This window comes from Aphelocoma coerulescens, chromosome 5 (assembly GCF_041296385.1).
Source record: "Aphelocoma coerulescens isolate FSJ_1873_10779 chromosome 5, UR_Acoe_1.0, whole genome shotgun sequence".
Taxonomy (NCBI): Eukaryota; Metazoa; Chordata; class Aves; order Passeriformes; family Corvidae; genus Aphelocoma; species Aphelocoma coerulescens.
In genome coordinates this window covers 24978376-24993688 of record NC_091019.1, presented here as the reverse complement: position 1 = coordinate 24993688, position 15313 = coordinate 24978376, and the positions used below count along the sequence as shown (strand labels likewise).

The 15313-nt window shown below is 35.9% G+C and overlaps 1 protein-coding gene across 19 annotated transcripts in view; it reads left to right on the top strand.

Moving 5' to 3' along the window:
* Positions 1 to 15313, top strand: part of LRRC4C (leucine rich repeat containing 4C) — a 513517-nt gene that overhangs the window by 202259 nt on the left and 295945 nt on the right. The window contains exon 3 of one of the 19 annotated variants that reach the window (XM_069017146.1): positions 3048 to 3093. The exons of the other annotated variants lie outside the window; for them this stretch is intronic. The gene's annotated coding sequence lies outside the window, so the exon portion shown is untranslated. The remainder of the gene's footprint in view (positions 1 to 3047; positions 3094 to 15313) is intronic. 19 annotated transcript variants of the gene reach the window in all.

The following is a 15313-nucleotide window of genomic DNA, read 5'->3' as shown; positions in this document are numbered from 1 at the left end:
GGCTTGTAGCTGTAAGTTGAAGGTGGGGTGCTTGCACCTAGAGAAAACTAACAGGTCTTCAAGTCTGAAATAGAATGTGATCTCACACACAGTAAGCATGGGTAATGCAATTGTTACTGGATAAAGTTTTAGAGCAGAACCCACTCTTTAAGAGAGAAGAAAAAAAACCCTGTAAGTAGTGAATCTGTCTCCAAAAACTAAAGAATCCTTCATCCTAGCTTAAAATCTGCCTACTTCTAATCACAGAAAGGGGACATTGAAATCTCTCAGATTGCTTCAGCTAAACCATTAAGGGAATGGATTTTTATAACTTATAATACTCATGTATTAATATAATGTACTTAATATGGAATTTTTCCATATGTATAAAGCATTATAGGGTAGTTGAAGTTGAAAGGGACCACTGCTAGGCAAGCCTCCTGCTCAAAGCCAGGACAGCTTGGGCGCAGACAAGGTTGGTCATGACCTTACCCAGAGGAGTCTTGAAAACCTCCAGGGACACCAAGACAGGAGTTTCTGTGGGCAGCCTCATTTGAAGCTTGATTTTTCTCATGACAGAGGAGCCAGAACCTCTCGTTTCAACTTGTTCATTCTTTCTTGACTTTCTCCCTTACACCACTGTGAAGATATCCTGCTGTAGAAACTGTCCCTGCCACCTCCCAGCCCCCCAAGTTATTTGTTCTGAACAATTCTGGCTCCCTCACTTTCTCCTCACAGGAAAAGTGAATATGACCCTGGCCATTTCAGTGGCCCTTCATTGGACTTGCTTCTGTTTATTGTCTTTTTTTGCATTGATAAAGAAAAGAATGTGGTTTTTTTTCAGTAATTAAAAGCTAAAAATCAAATTTTGTGTAAAAGTCCTCTTTTAACTATATTTTGAGTTTTGTCTCCCAATTCTTTGGGGATGCACTGCTTCTCAGTAGAGTTATAAGGCTTCCTGCCAGACTTGACAGTTTGCCTCTTGTCAGATTTAATGGGAGATATCAGAATGGAATATAAAAAGGGGCAACACAGAAAAATTTCACCCTTCTCTCCACTGGAAATCCCACTATGTGCTACTTTTTTTCCTTAGGGTAAGGAAATTTTTCTTTAGAGACTATTTGGATCACAATTTTTATTTACTCGAGACTGCAGGAACACATCCTTCTGTGATCTAATCAGCTACTGTGGTTTGCCCTGTGAAAGCTTAAAACTTTCTTAGTTTCATGCAAATTTATTTTTATGTGATTACAGCCCTTTTTTCCCCCCCTTCTTTATGGCAAGTTGTTGATGCACAGAAGAGGAAGCTTGGTTGTCCAGTCTGAATGCTTAAAGCCTGTTAATTGTATGGTATGACAAAATAAAGTAAAAAATACATACTTATTACCATAGCAACAATAAAACTCTTCCTCCAACAGCTTTGATGATAAATGTCTCTCTATCTTCTCCTCCTAAACTGTTAAGAAATTAAGAATATCTGTGGGATATTCTACATTGAACTGAAAAGTTCATTGGTTTATTAAACTGAGACCTCTACCCCTGAGAAATCATTGTATTCATGTAAGGATATCACAAAACTCTACTTAGTTTTTACTGGAAGTTTCTCATAATTGAATTTAATTAACAATGTTTTATACATAAAAACATGATGAAAAGCTGAACTGTGCATTGTAGTCTGCTGTATTTTTTGTCCCTGTTCTGTTCCAGAAAACATAGTATGGACAAGTTTTTCCAAAGCTGAGCTAAAGTCACCATTGGTATGGTGTTACTTAGCTTCCCACTGAGAGATGTCAGTTGTCAAAGTGACCAACTCATTATTACAGACAGTACTGCTTTTGAATTTGGTCTTTTATGCTTTTGTCCTCATAGCTGATTTTTTTTTTTGCAGATTTGTACTATCTGTTTCAAATTTGCTCCACTATATTGTGAAATATGCTGTGGGGTGGGTAATGATAAAGTGGTGCATCCTTTTAGATAAAGTTCTTTTAGCTGCTGTGACTTCAGGGAGAGAGTTTGATTGCCCACTCCTTAAAGATTTCACATCCAGCCACCTACTTCAATACTTCCAGCACATCTGATGATAGTCTTAGCAATAGGTATTTTGAGTTCAGCAGGCTGCTGCATTGCTTTATAGAGTCTTCAGGAGAAGAATTTAATTTTATTCCTGTCTTGCATGTAATTCATGTAATACAAAGTGCCTTATAGTCAGTCAAACTGAGACAATATAAATTGAACAACTCACAAAAGAAGGTGTTTGTTTTGGTTTTTGTTTTTTTCCTTCCCAAATCAAACTTTTCTCTTTGTCCGTACATTCCCTTGGCAGAGCAATTTTCTCTTGAAATACAAAGTGACATTCAAATAAAATTGAGTCAATTTTGTTAATTTTTTTCTAGAAAAATAGTTTTAGAAGCATCAAAATGAAGTTTCTGTTTATTTTTCTTTTTCTCTGTTTTAAATTTAATAATGTACTTATATGACTTCAGGATATTTTGCATTAAAAGCCACTGAAGTTCCTAATTCCCTTGAGTGCTAAAAAAAAAAAAAAAAGGGTAAATCTTTCTAGTGTTCTCTTTAACTTTTGATGACAGAGAATTACTGTGCATGGTGAATACATACTACAGCCAAGAATAAAGCATTTTGAAATATCAGACTTGCATCTTAATTATTGTGCATTGTGATGTGCCACAGTATTCACCTTTAAACAGTTTCTGTATTTAAAAATCCAGTCTTAGAGCAGAATTTACTGATCATTTTCCTGTATTGGTATTTAATTGCTAATGGTATACTTCTGAATACTGTTTCTGTTCCACTTTCAGTAGGCTGACATTGTGATATCTACCTCAAATCTTTACTGTAGTTTTCTACCCTCATTCAAGGAAATAGGCTGTGCTTGAGTGGCAACCTCTGCTAGAGTTTATTTCCCCCCTCCATACCTTGGGGTATGACTTGGGGTTATATAACCATGTTTATGTTAGTGAAAAAACTCAGCCTTTCTTAAAGCTGCACAGAAAAATGTCTAATAAAGGAATTTTTTTTCTTCCTATAACTGCACTGTTGTAATTACCTAGCAGGTGGAAAAGACATGGAGTGGATCTGCTGAGCTGCTTATATCAAGTGAGTGAAAATGCAGTTCAGTGGCACAACTGTAGTTTTTAAATAAATGTACCTCTGTGTTGAAAAATGACTGTGTTACTGTGTTCCACAGACCCAGGATACACAGGGTGCTGTTTTCTTCCACTACTTCTTTCTTTAACTGCTTTTTCTCCCCTACTCAGAAACTGTCATACATTTTCAACAGCTTCTGCTCTGTAATTTCATGAGCAATTTTTACTTAACTTCTAAGGTTTAAACAAAATAAAATTATTTATCTATGCTAATTATAGGAAAATAAGTAGAAACTTTTCCTCTGCATATTTATTGCCTTGAATTGTATAGTTTGGACCTGTGCTGTGGAATGAAAAACACGGGTTTCGACAGTAGAGATTTAGCATTTAGTGTACAACATGGAGGTGACATAATCACTCTTCAGTGTATAAGAGATAAAACAACTTTCAGCAGCTGCTACTCTCTTTCTTGGATTAAGCTTCTTTTGCATTGTCTTTGACAAACTCCACATTCCAGATTACTTAGATTTTTTCCCTCTGTTTTTGTATTAAGATTTTGTTTACAGCAGTGACTGTCTGCTCTTCTTTGCTGACCCAAGAGCAAACTGACCCTCATCCAGACACTCCCCTCTCTGGCTCTCTGTATGCCACATACCATGTCTTTGTTGTTCAGGACATCTTCAAAGCATCAAAATTTACCAGCATCCTGGAAGTATTTTCTCTCCTGCTTCTCATGCTATGCCTTTTTTCCCCCTTTTCACTTTCAGAGAAGCCCTCATCTTTTTTCCCTTCTTAAAATCCTTTTTATGGATTCCCTTAGAGATGTGGCATGTTCAGAAATGTTCTTAATAATATATCCTGTTCCCATACCACTATATTAATTCTGAATCATATGCATTTTGGGGGGATTCTTTCAAATTCTCTGACAAAATAGTTTTGACAGGAGCTAAAACGGTATAGTCAGAGCTATTTCTGCTCCAATTAATCTTTACATTAGAAGGTGTTTCACAAAGTGCTGCAGAAGTGAAAATTCATCTTTCTGAAAATTGCCAATTTCCATCAGCATTGTAGCTGGCTAAGAAACTGCTTCTAGGACATATAAAATTAAACTGAAAGAATCTTTTTTCCTGACCTTCAAACAGGCTAGCTTCCAGTAAAAATGCAGTTGATGTATTTTGTAGAAATAAATTAAAAAATGATAAATTTAGGTAGACTCAAGAACAATCTTAGCAATGGTGAGAGTTATTAGGTTACAGGACATTGAAATTTCTCATAACTTTCATATTTATCATAACACTGCACTGGTCAATAGACAAGAAAATATATTCTTAGAGACAACATTGACCAAAAATAAAGTAGAAGTACAGAGGTTGAATTAGTCTGTTGACCTTGTGTATCTATGTCCTAATCTTCTGTAATGAATTGCCTGTTGCTGCATTGCTCATGCCAGCACTGTAAGCCATCTTATATATGGGGTCTCTGAATACTGGAAAAGTTCAGTCAATTTGCTGGAGTAATAACCTCCCAACTGTGCCATCCAGCTGTGCTGCAGCATGTAAATAATCCCTCCCAAAATGAAACATCTCCATTTCCTGCTTCTGTTCCCAGTTGTGTTGACTAAAGAGAATGTGGAATATTTTTGCTTTTAGGTGTTTTTGTTTTGATTTTGCTTAAGGAGTTTATTATGATGATTTAAATTGAAATCCTGGTAAATGAGGTATTTTGATATAAAATTGCAGTTATTTTTAATATTTATCTAGCAAATCACAGAAACTTTTTATTTTGACTAATGCATATTTATGATGCCCCAAATTGATTCTTCAGAATATTGCCTGGTCATTTATTCGGTACAGAATCCATCAGAAGTTTGAAAGTGGTCAGGTAAAGGTTCTTGAAACTAGAATTCAAGAAAGGCTGTTAATGATGTGCTCTTTCCCAGAGATCTTAGCTGTCTCCCTTGCCCTTAGAAATTAAATATTAGATCAGTCTTGAAACATGAAGCTTTCGGTCTCTTATTAAATTCTTTGATACTTGCCACAAGCTTCTATTATAACCTTACAAAGATCTATTTTTAGAAATGTCTGGTCTCTCTTTATATCGTGATTCTTAGTGCAAGCAAATAAACACATTTCTACTGAAAGTGTGGGCACATTATTTGGCCCTTATTTGCTTCCAAAGCATCTAGTGGCCATCTTCCACTGGCTGTTGTGGAGAGCGTTTTCTTCTCAATGTTTTATGCTTTCAATTGCTGAAATAAGTCATGTGTCAGGCATGAGGAGGAAAGGAAGTTATGCTCCTCTAATCACTGCTATATTTAAATGCCTGCTCAATGTAGTCTTTGGTCGTTTGACTAAGCATTCATCAATGTTCTGTGTGGTTGCCTGAAGTTGCAAATTCTATATTTTTAGGAAGGAGCTTTTTACATACTTTGCTGTTTTCAGGTCTTAGTACACAGGTATAAAAGTTATATTTTCTGTCTTTGCAGGAATAAATGAGATCCTGAACTTTTTCATTTTCCTTCAAAAGAAAGACATTCTGATAAAAAGTATTCCTAGCAAAAGTCTGACTATGAAGGCACCCTGTGATGTACTCAGACCAGACGACTCCAATATGGTCTTCTGCCCTAAAATTTAGAGTAACATGAGAATTTAGAAATTAAAAACACTGGAAACTTGAGGTAGTTGTTATGCAATGTATTTTCTCTGTGTGATTTGTATATTCTGTCTATAATCTACAAAAAAAGAAAAAGTAAACATATAAATGTGGATATAGGAAACCAACAGAATGAGATGGCAGTAAAACATATGCAAAGCTGGAATCAAACATAAATAGGGAGAATTTAGCAAAAGACTAGCCTTCCCAAACCAGAGACTCAGGAGCTGATGGCTTGATCTTGGCTGGGTTTGCATCTATGCTCCAGCAAATTTGTAAGAACAGCGCTGATGACAGCCTGATGGGGCAAGTGTGCAGCTGTCGTGTTTGGGACCACACAGCACCTATCGGCCATGCACATCTGGCTGTCTCTTCTCAGTACCTAAAACTCTCAGACTTCATACTGGAAGAGAGAGTGCTTTTGTAGTGATCAGGGAGAGACAACAGTAGAGCATTGATCTTCCGGGTAAGCTTTTAAAAGACTAGCTCCAAGGATGAGGGAGGAAAGGAAAGGAAAGTGTTGGGATTGACCATGTTGTAATACCAACTGCTTATGGCACATTTGGAGCTCTAGTGTGCATGGGAATTTAGTCACAAATGTGTTTAAAGCCTTTGTGCCGTGCCATGGTACCTGAACTTTGAATTAGGATGCTCCTGATCAAGGTCTTCTTGCTGACTATTTCTACTCAAGGAGTTTGACTGAGTATGGCTTAGGAAATCACAGTTTTCCTTTGTGGGTTGCTACTGTTAGGAATACAGGTTAGTCACTGTAAAAACGTTCCTAAGAATAGACAATTCCTACCCTTGCAGTGCTGGCACTGAGAATTACCAACATACTATAACCTTGAAGCTGTGCAGAATTTAAAACATTTGTCTGAGTCCTCATGCTACAGTTATTGCACTGTTAGTAGATTCATGGCCTGACATTTGTTGTCATCATAACAACCATGGTTGTAAGAAAGTAATATGCAAACCTGAATTGGTTCAGTGTCTGACTCCTGAGAAAACACAACTGACACTAATTTACAGTCTCAAAATATGCTGGAAATTCCCATTATTTTCACTCATTTTGCTCCAGTCTATCCCCTTGAGGAAGTAAGAAGGAAAAGAAATAGGGCAGAGAAATTGATATATGTTGGGGAGATACAATTATTTCCTAAAAGTATTCTTAATGCCTCTCTCATCTTTCAGGTGTTCAGTATAGAATGCTATGGGTATGGGGAGATCGGAGCTCTGTTTTACGGCTTTGTTTTTTCCTTTAATTTTCAGGATGTCAAAATTACTTAATTTTCAGGGTTCCCCTTATCACCCACCATAAGAAATTAATCAACACTAATGACCATAAAAACTTTTAAGTGTTTCTTTAATTTTAAACCAATTATTTAAAAAATACTTGCTCATTTCTATTTTCCTGCCTTAAGTGATCAGCATTATTTGAGTCGTTCATTTGAGTTGTTCCTTCATTTAATGATCATCATCATTATAATTCTGGAATCTATATCACACTTTCCCCTTTCAAAATATGCCTATTATATGTATTTTAAAAGTATCTTATTTGTCTGAAAGCTTGTCTCAGCTCCTTCAAAGGACAGAGGAAAATAAAATGTAAGTGAGTCTTAGGTATTGATGTGAAATAGTTTTCTGGGTCTGTGTTTCTATCACTTTTAAGGTCTCATCTTGAGATGGATGTTGCCTGGGAACTGAGAACCAGGAGAAAGGTGCTCCCTTACTCATGACACAGTCTTTTTATCTCTCACCTTTACCTTCAGGTGTTCTCTTTGTCTAAGGAAGCTGGCCTGAAAAGTCATAATCCCAGTTGTGAGACCAGAGTTAATAAATATTTTCATAAGAATGTTTAAGCAGAAAAGAGAAAGGTGGCCAGTATTTGTCAATATTAGCAAAGGAGAACAAATATATGAAGTCATGATCATTAAATTACTTTGACACAATAAGTTGCTTCTTAGAAAGTGTAAATGCAGAAAATAATTGAGTATTTCTCTAAGTAAATCTTGCTCTAAGGGCTTACACTTCTCTGCAACAAGAGCAACCTGCTTCAAACAGAATGAGATTTCAAACCTGAGAGAATGTCATTTTATATAGAATTCTCTGTAATTTCACATAGATATATTCCTAAAACTACTTTTAACATCATCTTAAGTGGAAGGGGGAATGGACTATGTTATTCAGCATGGGATCATGACTCAGAAAAGATAATACAAAAAGAGAATGGCCATGATGCCTTAGTAGCAGAGCAAGAGAGAAGGGTGGGAGCACTTCTAAGTGAATCTGAGATTTGCAAAAAGACTGTTTGATGTGCAAGAATTATGGACAGAAATCAGAACAAAAAGCAAGGTGTCTTCCTGACATATTAACTGCATTCTATAAAAATAATAATACTAATTGATGTTCTCCTAGTGTATTGCTAGCCAATTCCCTTCATAACTAATAGATCTCTCCAGGGTATATACTGGAATCACTTCCCTTATTGTTTTACTAAATTCACCTCACACATCTGTCTCCAATCCCCTCTGATATCTAGCATTGTACAACCTGAAGTTCACCTTCAGAGTCCTTTGCAGTTCTTAACTTCCTTTTTGTTTCCATGCCGAGGTCTTTTAGGTCTTGCCCTCTGAAGCTTTTGTACCCATTTTGGATGGAATGGCATTAATTTTCTTCAGAGTAGCTTGTGTGGATTTGTGCAGAAAACAGTGTTGGTAACACGACGACGGATGTTTTTGTTATTGCTGAGCAGTGCTTACATAAAATTAAAACTTGCTCTTCATCCCCTGCTGCCCCACCAGTGAATAGGCTGGGGCTGCACAAGGAGTTGGGAGGGGACACAGCCAGGACAGCTGAGGCCAACCATCCAAAGGGATATTACAGATCATAATGTGTCATGCTCAGCAATGAAAACTGTGAAGGGGAGAAAATCTGCAGGACTGCCCTTGCCTGGGGACTGGCTGAACACTGATCAGTTGGTGGTGAGCAATGAGTTTTGTTGGATTTTTTAATCACTTGTTCCTGAGTTTGTTTTATTTATTTTTTGTAGGGGGTAGAAAAGGCATCTATCTTTTTATTTTTGTCTTATTAAACTATTTCAACACATGAATTTTCACAGTTTTAGCATTGAAATTCTTTCTCACACAGCCGGGCGAAAAGTAAGCAGGCAGTTGTGTTTAGCTGCTTACTGAGTTAAAAAAGCAATATTCATTCAATCCTACACGTAATTTCCTTCCTTCATTTTTTCACTTTCAGCTCCATACCTTCTCTCCTGCTTCTTTTAGCACTTGGAATGACCTCTATCTTGCATTAAGTTTCCTTTCTTCTGTTTATCTTCTAAGCTTTCCTTACAGACTCTTTTTCAGAGACTTACAGTGTGGGTTGCTCTCCAGCTGTTGCGACTTCAGTTAGCAATAAACTGATTCTTGTTTAAACTCTAAATTAAAAGATCATGACAAAAGTATGATAATAAGTGTTATTTTATTTGTTTTATTTGTTTGGCTGTTGGACTGGATTAATCAGGATTCTGCTTACATGGTGCTACAAGGTTTTATGCAGTGTTTTGTAATGAACAGTGTAGTTTTCTGAAACTACAGATGAATAATTAGCTATTTAAATATGTAAGTCAAAAAAAGTGAACTCATTTTTGATTGCTAAGTTGATAATCTCCTAATGATAGTATTATTAATATGAATTTATTTCATGTTCTTAACAGTTCATCTATAGACAATTCACAACTACTTTCAAGCTTATAGCTAACACTTGTTAAATGTTGGTTAGTTTCAATTATCTCCGTAGTTTTATTTTTCTACTGAAAGGTTATACAACTAGTCAATGCCACTGAAGATTTTGAACTTTGTATTATTGGAGGTGTGTTGATGTCACTTAAATTCTTTATATTTTTCATGTGATTTTCAATTTACGTCAGTACATATTATAATATTTGCTTTTGGATTTATTCATAGTGACTAGTTTCTTTCCTGATAATATTGATTTAAAACCCCCTCAAAAATAAGGTATAATTTGGCCCATACCAATTTAAATAAAAAGACTAAGGAAATATTTAAATGAAGGCAAATCAACATCTGAAAATAAATATGACAATCTTCAGAAAGCATTTATTCTCATATGTAACCCTTCTCTGCTTTGGGAAGCCACCTAGGATTCCTGTTTCAGTACAACAATGTGCTTTTCCTCTGGTTCTTTTTACATAACTGATACAGAAAGCTCTTATGCCTTATCATAAGACCATTTATATTCTGAACAGAACATGAAGATTTTAATTCTGTTTAAAAGCAGTGATTATAAGCAACATTTCCCTTATATCTTAGGATAAATTTTGACTTTAGCAAATGTTTATGTTCCATTATGAAAAAAATTGTCATATGTACAGGCAGGGACATGAGTATAAATAAGTCAAATGGTTGTAAATATTGTATAATAGAACATAATCACTGTTTGCTAATTGTTTTCATGAATGTTATAGCCTTTTAGATATTATATTGAGAAGCATCTGTGTTAGCAACTGGAAGGAACTTTTGAAAATATTCTGTATTTTTCTTAACTATGTGTTTAACAGTAGTCACATGGGAGCCACCACCCCATGAGGTCTGGTAAGAAATCAGTGTCATGACCTGCTGTCTCTCTTATGATTTCTGTTTTTATTATGACTGACAGTTCATTATGACTTTATTGCAGTTCCTGCATTATGTTTCTGTTTTTCTAAATACTCCCATCAAATTTACATGAATGGCATTGGGTTCCCATGGCATTGTCTGGACTGCTTTTAGGTTGCCTAATGTTTTGATGATGTTTGTGGCTTCATGGAAGAGTTTTGATTTTAAGCAGGCAATCCATGTTTGAACACCTGTTGGAAAAGAGGCACTTTGCCACATTCAAAAAATGCTAAGAAATTGCCAATAAGTGGGTTACATGTTTATAAACACAATAAAGGAGGTTAAGTACATCTTACATTTTAATTATGAGACAGTCTCAGAATTCAAATGTAACATGAATTGTTTTCTCAGTTCTGTTTTAACAGATATGGTCCCTTTTCTACTTGCTTTTGAGCGTGTAAAAATACAGCAACCTGACTGACTTTAGCTTCTTTACGTGCAGAGCTTCAAGTTCAGGCCTGAAAGCATGTAAATCCTGTTTAAACTTATGCTCATACCTTATTCTTTCTGAGCTGTCTACCTCATTTCCATTAGTAATCTCAAGAAACTTTTCCTTCCCCCTCACTACATTTGAAGATGAAGTAATATGGCAAAGTTCACCAGGGAGATATGGAAAATGAAGTGAGTCTTGCATGTAGTAACCTGTAAATTTTGAGTGCTCCTTATCAGGACACCTTAAAATCCATTGATTTCAAATGGCTCAGTTCTGTGAATGACCAGGATTCACAAATACCATGCCTGATTCTTTGTGGATGTTTTCCCCCCAGTAACACACGGACTGCCAGAAATGAAGTAGAATTTGCTTTCTGTGAATTCTTTCTTCCTCCAGAGATTTGATCCTGCACTATATGGGAAATAGAGGAATAATTTTCAAAATAGAATTGTAAAGCATTTAGCTAAAACAGAGAAAACACTAGCTAATCTAATGCCTACAGCATATTTCTTCTTTCTTCTTTCTTCCTGGGAGGCAATAAACTTGTTCTGGGTTCTGAAAAATTCTGCATTTTTTCATAATAATAAATTGGGAAAACAGGTTGATTGCAATAATGTCTCGTCTGGGCAGTACTTGGCATTGTTCAATGCATTTATTTTAGGAAGGAAAGAGGGCAGGATGTTATACTAGGAAAGAGTAAGTCTCTCTAGTGGTGTTGCAAAAGAAAAATTTCAAAGTCTTTGTAATTTAGTTGTGAGATGTAGGGTAACTGTTAAACCCCAAAGCAACATCACCTGATGTTGTGAAGGTTCCTGCAGCCACAGAACTTCTTGCAATAAATTGAGTAATTTCTGACAAGCTCTGTATCACTCCTGGAAGCTCAAAATAATTCACTTCCTATGAGCAGCCTTCACTGACTGTTCCTTGTGCCACAGCTGTAAAACAAACAAACAAAGCAGTAAGGAGAGAAACTTGTTGAATTGTAGGCACTACTGTACCTTAATGGCTCTGTATTGAACCAGTGCCTTAGAAAGATAGCTTGAAGCTATTACCTTTCCTTATGGACAAAGTATAAAACTAAACCCAAGCTTTCCTGTAGTAGTTATATTATCTGCTGCTTAGCTTTTGAGCAGTAGAAACGTTGACCAAAACCTGAGCTCTTACAGTTAATTCTGTGTAGCTGTATAACTTCTGAAACTTCTGTTTTATTAACACCAGCGCTGACTTGAATTGTTTTGTACTGCACTTGTGTTGGCTCTTAGACAGTTGTGTTCTGAAGTCTCAGAGGGATTTTGATTGAGTAGTTGTTTGTGACACCACTGCATTTGCATTCTAATATTTTTAAGGGAAAGAAATAATTTGAAATGTAAGAGCAATGTTATATAAACTTTAGGTGTGCTAACCCATTTTCAAGATGAAAATTGAACCTGAAGCAAAGTCCTTAATTGGCCCTTCTGTTTACCCAACACTACTGAAATTAGGCACAATTCAGTCTTTTTTTTTTTTCTTTTCCAAAAAAAAGTTCTGTTGTTACATTTTCTCCCCATTTTGCTCATTATAAGCACTGTTTTAGTCCCCTCTACGCTATTACTTTATGTTCCTCTAAGTTAATTTAAAGAGACTGACTAGCACTGAATACATTTTGTTGTGGGCTAATTGGTTGGCCTTGCGTCAACTCTGCTGTTCTTTCCATCTTCCAGAAAACTTCATTTACTTTTCATGGTAGTGCTATGGGTTGCCTTTGTGGAAAAACCCCCCAAAAACCAAAATCAAACCAAACCAAAATGTATGGTAGGAAAGTAACACAGATGCAATTACATGGAGAAGAAATGTCTGTATAAGGATAAATTTGGAAAGGTTGGTTCAAAATGTGACTTATAACTACAGAAGGGGTTATAAGACTTTATAAGGGGAACGCTTTATAAAAAACATTAGATTTAAGAAAATATTAAAGGTGTTGCATGATATTATTGGGGTAGGTGAGCATATAACAACCAAGTTAACACAGATGAATATAAATTGTTTATTTATTGTTATCCTGATATCCTGGAAGTAGTTAAGTAACTGGAAACTGTTAATGTGGGAGAACTTGCAGGACAGACAGCTTGAAAAGGGTCAGCATTGCCCCTAGCTGAGGCTTATAGAGGACTATATAGTAATTACATTTATCACATTATCCTGCTGCTGAAGTGGCAAGTTAAAATAAACAAAAGTACAAATGCAATAGAAATGTATGTATGACATAGTGATATTTCCACTTCACTTAACTGTAGATGGGGCATTTTGTTTGCATCTGGAGAAGTTTTGATAAATTCAAAAATTCTGATAGTAGGGAAAAAAAAGCTGGTGAAATTCCCAAAGGTTTGTAGCATGGGTTTTTACACTGAAGACTGAGATCAGTTGTTTTCATTCTCACTGCAGGTGAGACAAGGAGTTGTGTTTTTTATTTCCTAGTTTTAAACACAGGGAATATGATATTAAGAATAACAGAACAATGGAAAAATACTGTCATGGATGTTTTTTGCTGATAGTTTCTCGAAGTAACTAAAGGGCAAGTAGGCAGAAGTCTGTCTGAAGATCCTTGATTCTATTTCTGTAAATTAGTGTGTGTGCTAGCTGATTAGTTGAATTCTTCTGAAGTCCTGCATTTGGAGGATATTAAATAAAAGTAAGTGACACTACTCTAGGGAAGTGGATGTTGAAAACATCTTACACATTTTGCTGTCTTTAAACTTGCCATGTGTAATCATTATCATTCTCTTAGCTACAGCTTTTCAAGCTCGGGACCCTCTGTGGTCTAGACGACACTAATTATAACAGCCTTGACTAATGTTTGTGTAAAATTTTGTAATTACATCAAAATTGCATCATGCTGATTAAATGTGTTTTCATATTTAGATTATCTCACCTTAATTTACTTTCTTCTCTTATTACTTTTCCTCCCTTAAACTCATAATGCTAAACTTTCAGTAGTGCTTATTAAAATATAAAATGTTTGTACATGAGAAGATAATTGGTTTCAGGTCTTTATGTTTAGTAGTGACACTTTTGGTCACTATGTGATAATGGGCTGTGAGACAAAATATTTTGAAGGACTTCATAGTCCTAATTTTTCATAAAGCCATTATACTCTTCTTCCCTGAACTCGTTTCTGTGATGTGCCATATGGATGACTTCTTAAATGTCAGTAAATGGACTTTTCCCCCAGATTTTATATTTCTCTGGTTTCATTTTATTTTTTCTCACTCAAATTTGTAATATTTTTACTCTAATGATCTTTGCTTCCATACCCTGTATATTCACAATAAGCAGATGATACCAGGGGCTAGATATTTCGATGTAGTCACTGCAGGCCCTAAACCCACCTATATGCTTAGGTGGCAGTCTTAATATTATGTGGCCACGTATGTGGGTGTGAAACAAACTTCACTGTTATCCAAAGCACAGAGGCTGCATTGAACTGCTGCATTCTTAGGCAGGAATCAGTTGTCTTTTAACTGCTCCTGTGGAGACACTTCTGTGAGAGTCAGAGCAGGTGAGCTGCATATGAATGAATCCTTGGAAATCTTTCTTGTAAGAGACATAGTTTGGTGAGGGAAAGGCTGCAGATACTTAACTTAGAAATGTAAAGATCATTTTACCATGTTTTATGCATTTTTCTAATCTCTGTGAACCCATATAACTTTTGAACAACTGGAAGGCATCGAACCAGGCAAGAGGTTATTGGGAATTAAAGAATCATAGAATAGGTTGAGTCGGAAGGACCCTTTTAAAGGTCATCTGGTTCAACCACTCTGCTTTGGGCAGGGACACCTTCCACTTAATCAAGTTGCTGGTATCCAGTCTGTATTTCTTTATGGCTAGATAAATGCAGGATGTCAGAATCACAGTTCCATGAAAGGCTGACAAAACTGGAAAGGTGTATCATGCTACCAGCACTCATTCTGTGAGCACCTGCATGCCATCACTTGTTTCTTTGTAAGAATTTGATGAAGCTTCAGATGAGTGGACTTATTAGGCATAACCTAACATATTCTCTCACTGCAGCTCACCCTCAGTTATATTTTCCCTCAGTCTTGAAAGGTTAAACATTACTAAAAGCTTCTAAATAATTTTTTTCTCAGTGCTTAGCTTCCCTGTCTGTAGGATGGCTGAAAACTGGTTCACAGAGGTCACAAACAGTGAGGAAAAAAATGAATAATTTAGCTAACAATTTAAAAAAAATATTCAGGCATTTGCAGAAATACAGTCACTAATCAAAACTGCTTGAAATTCCCTGTTGACAGCAAGGAACATTCCACAATACTGATGGCAATTTTACCTTTTTTTTTTTTTTTTTTTTTTTTTTTTTTTTTTTTTTTAAGGATAAGAGATAAGACTTGCTAACTAGGATTTGTTTACAGGTGCACGAGGCAAAATTTTTAAAATCAGTTTAATTTCCTACTAGAGGGAATGTTATGCTCTATTAA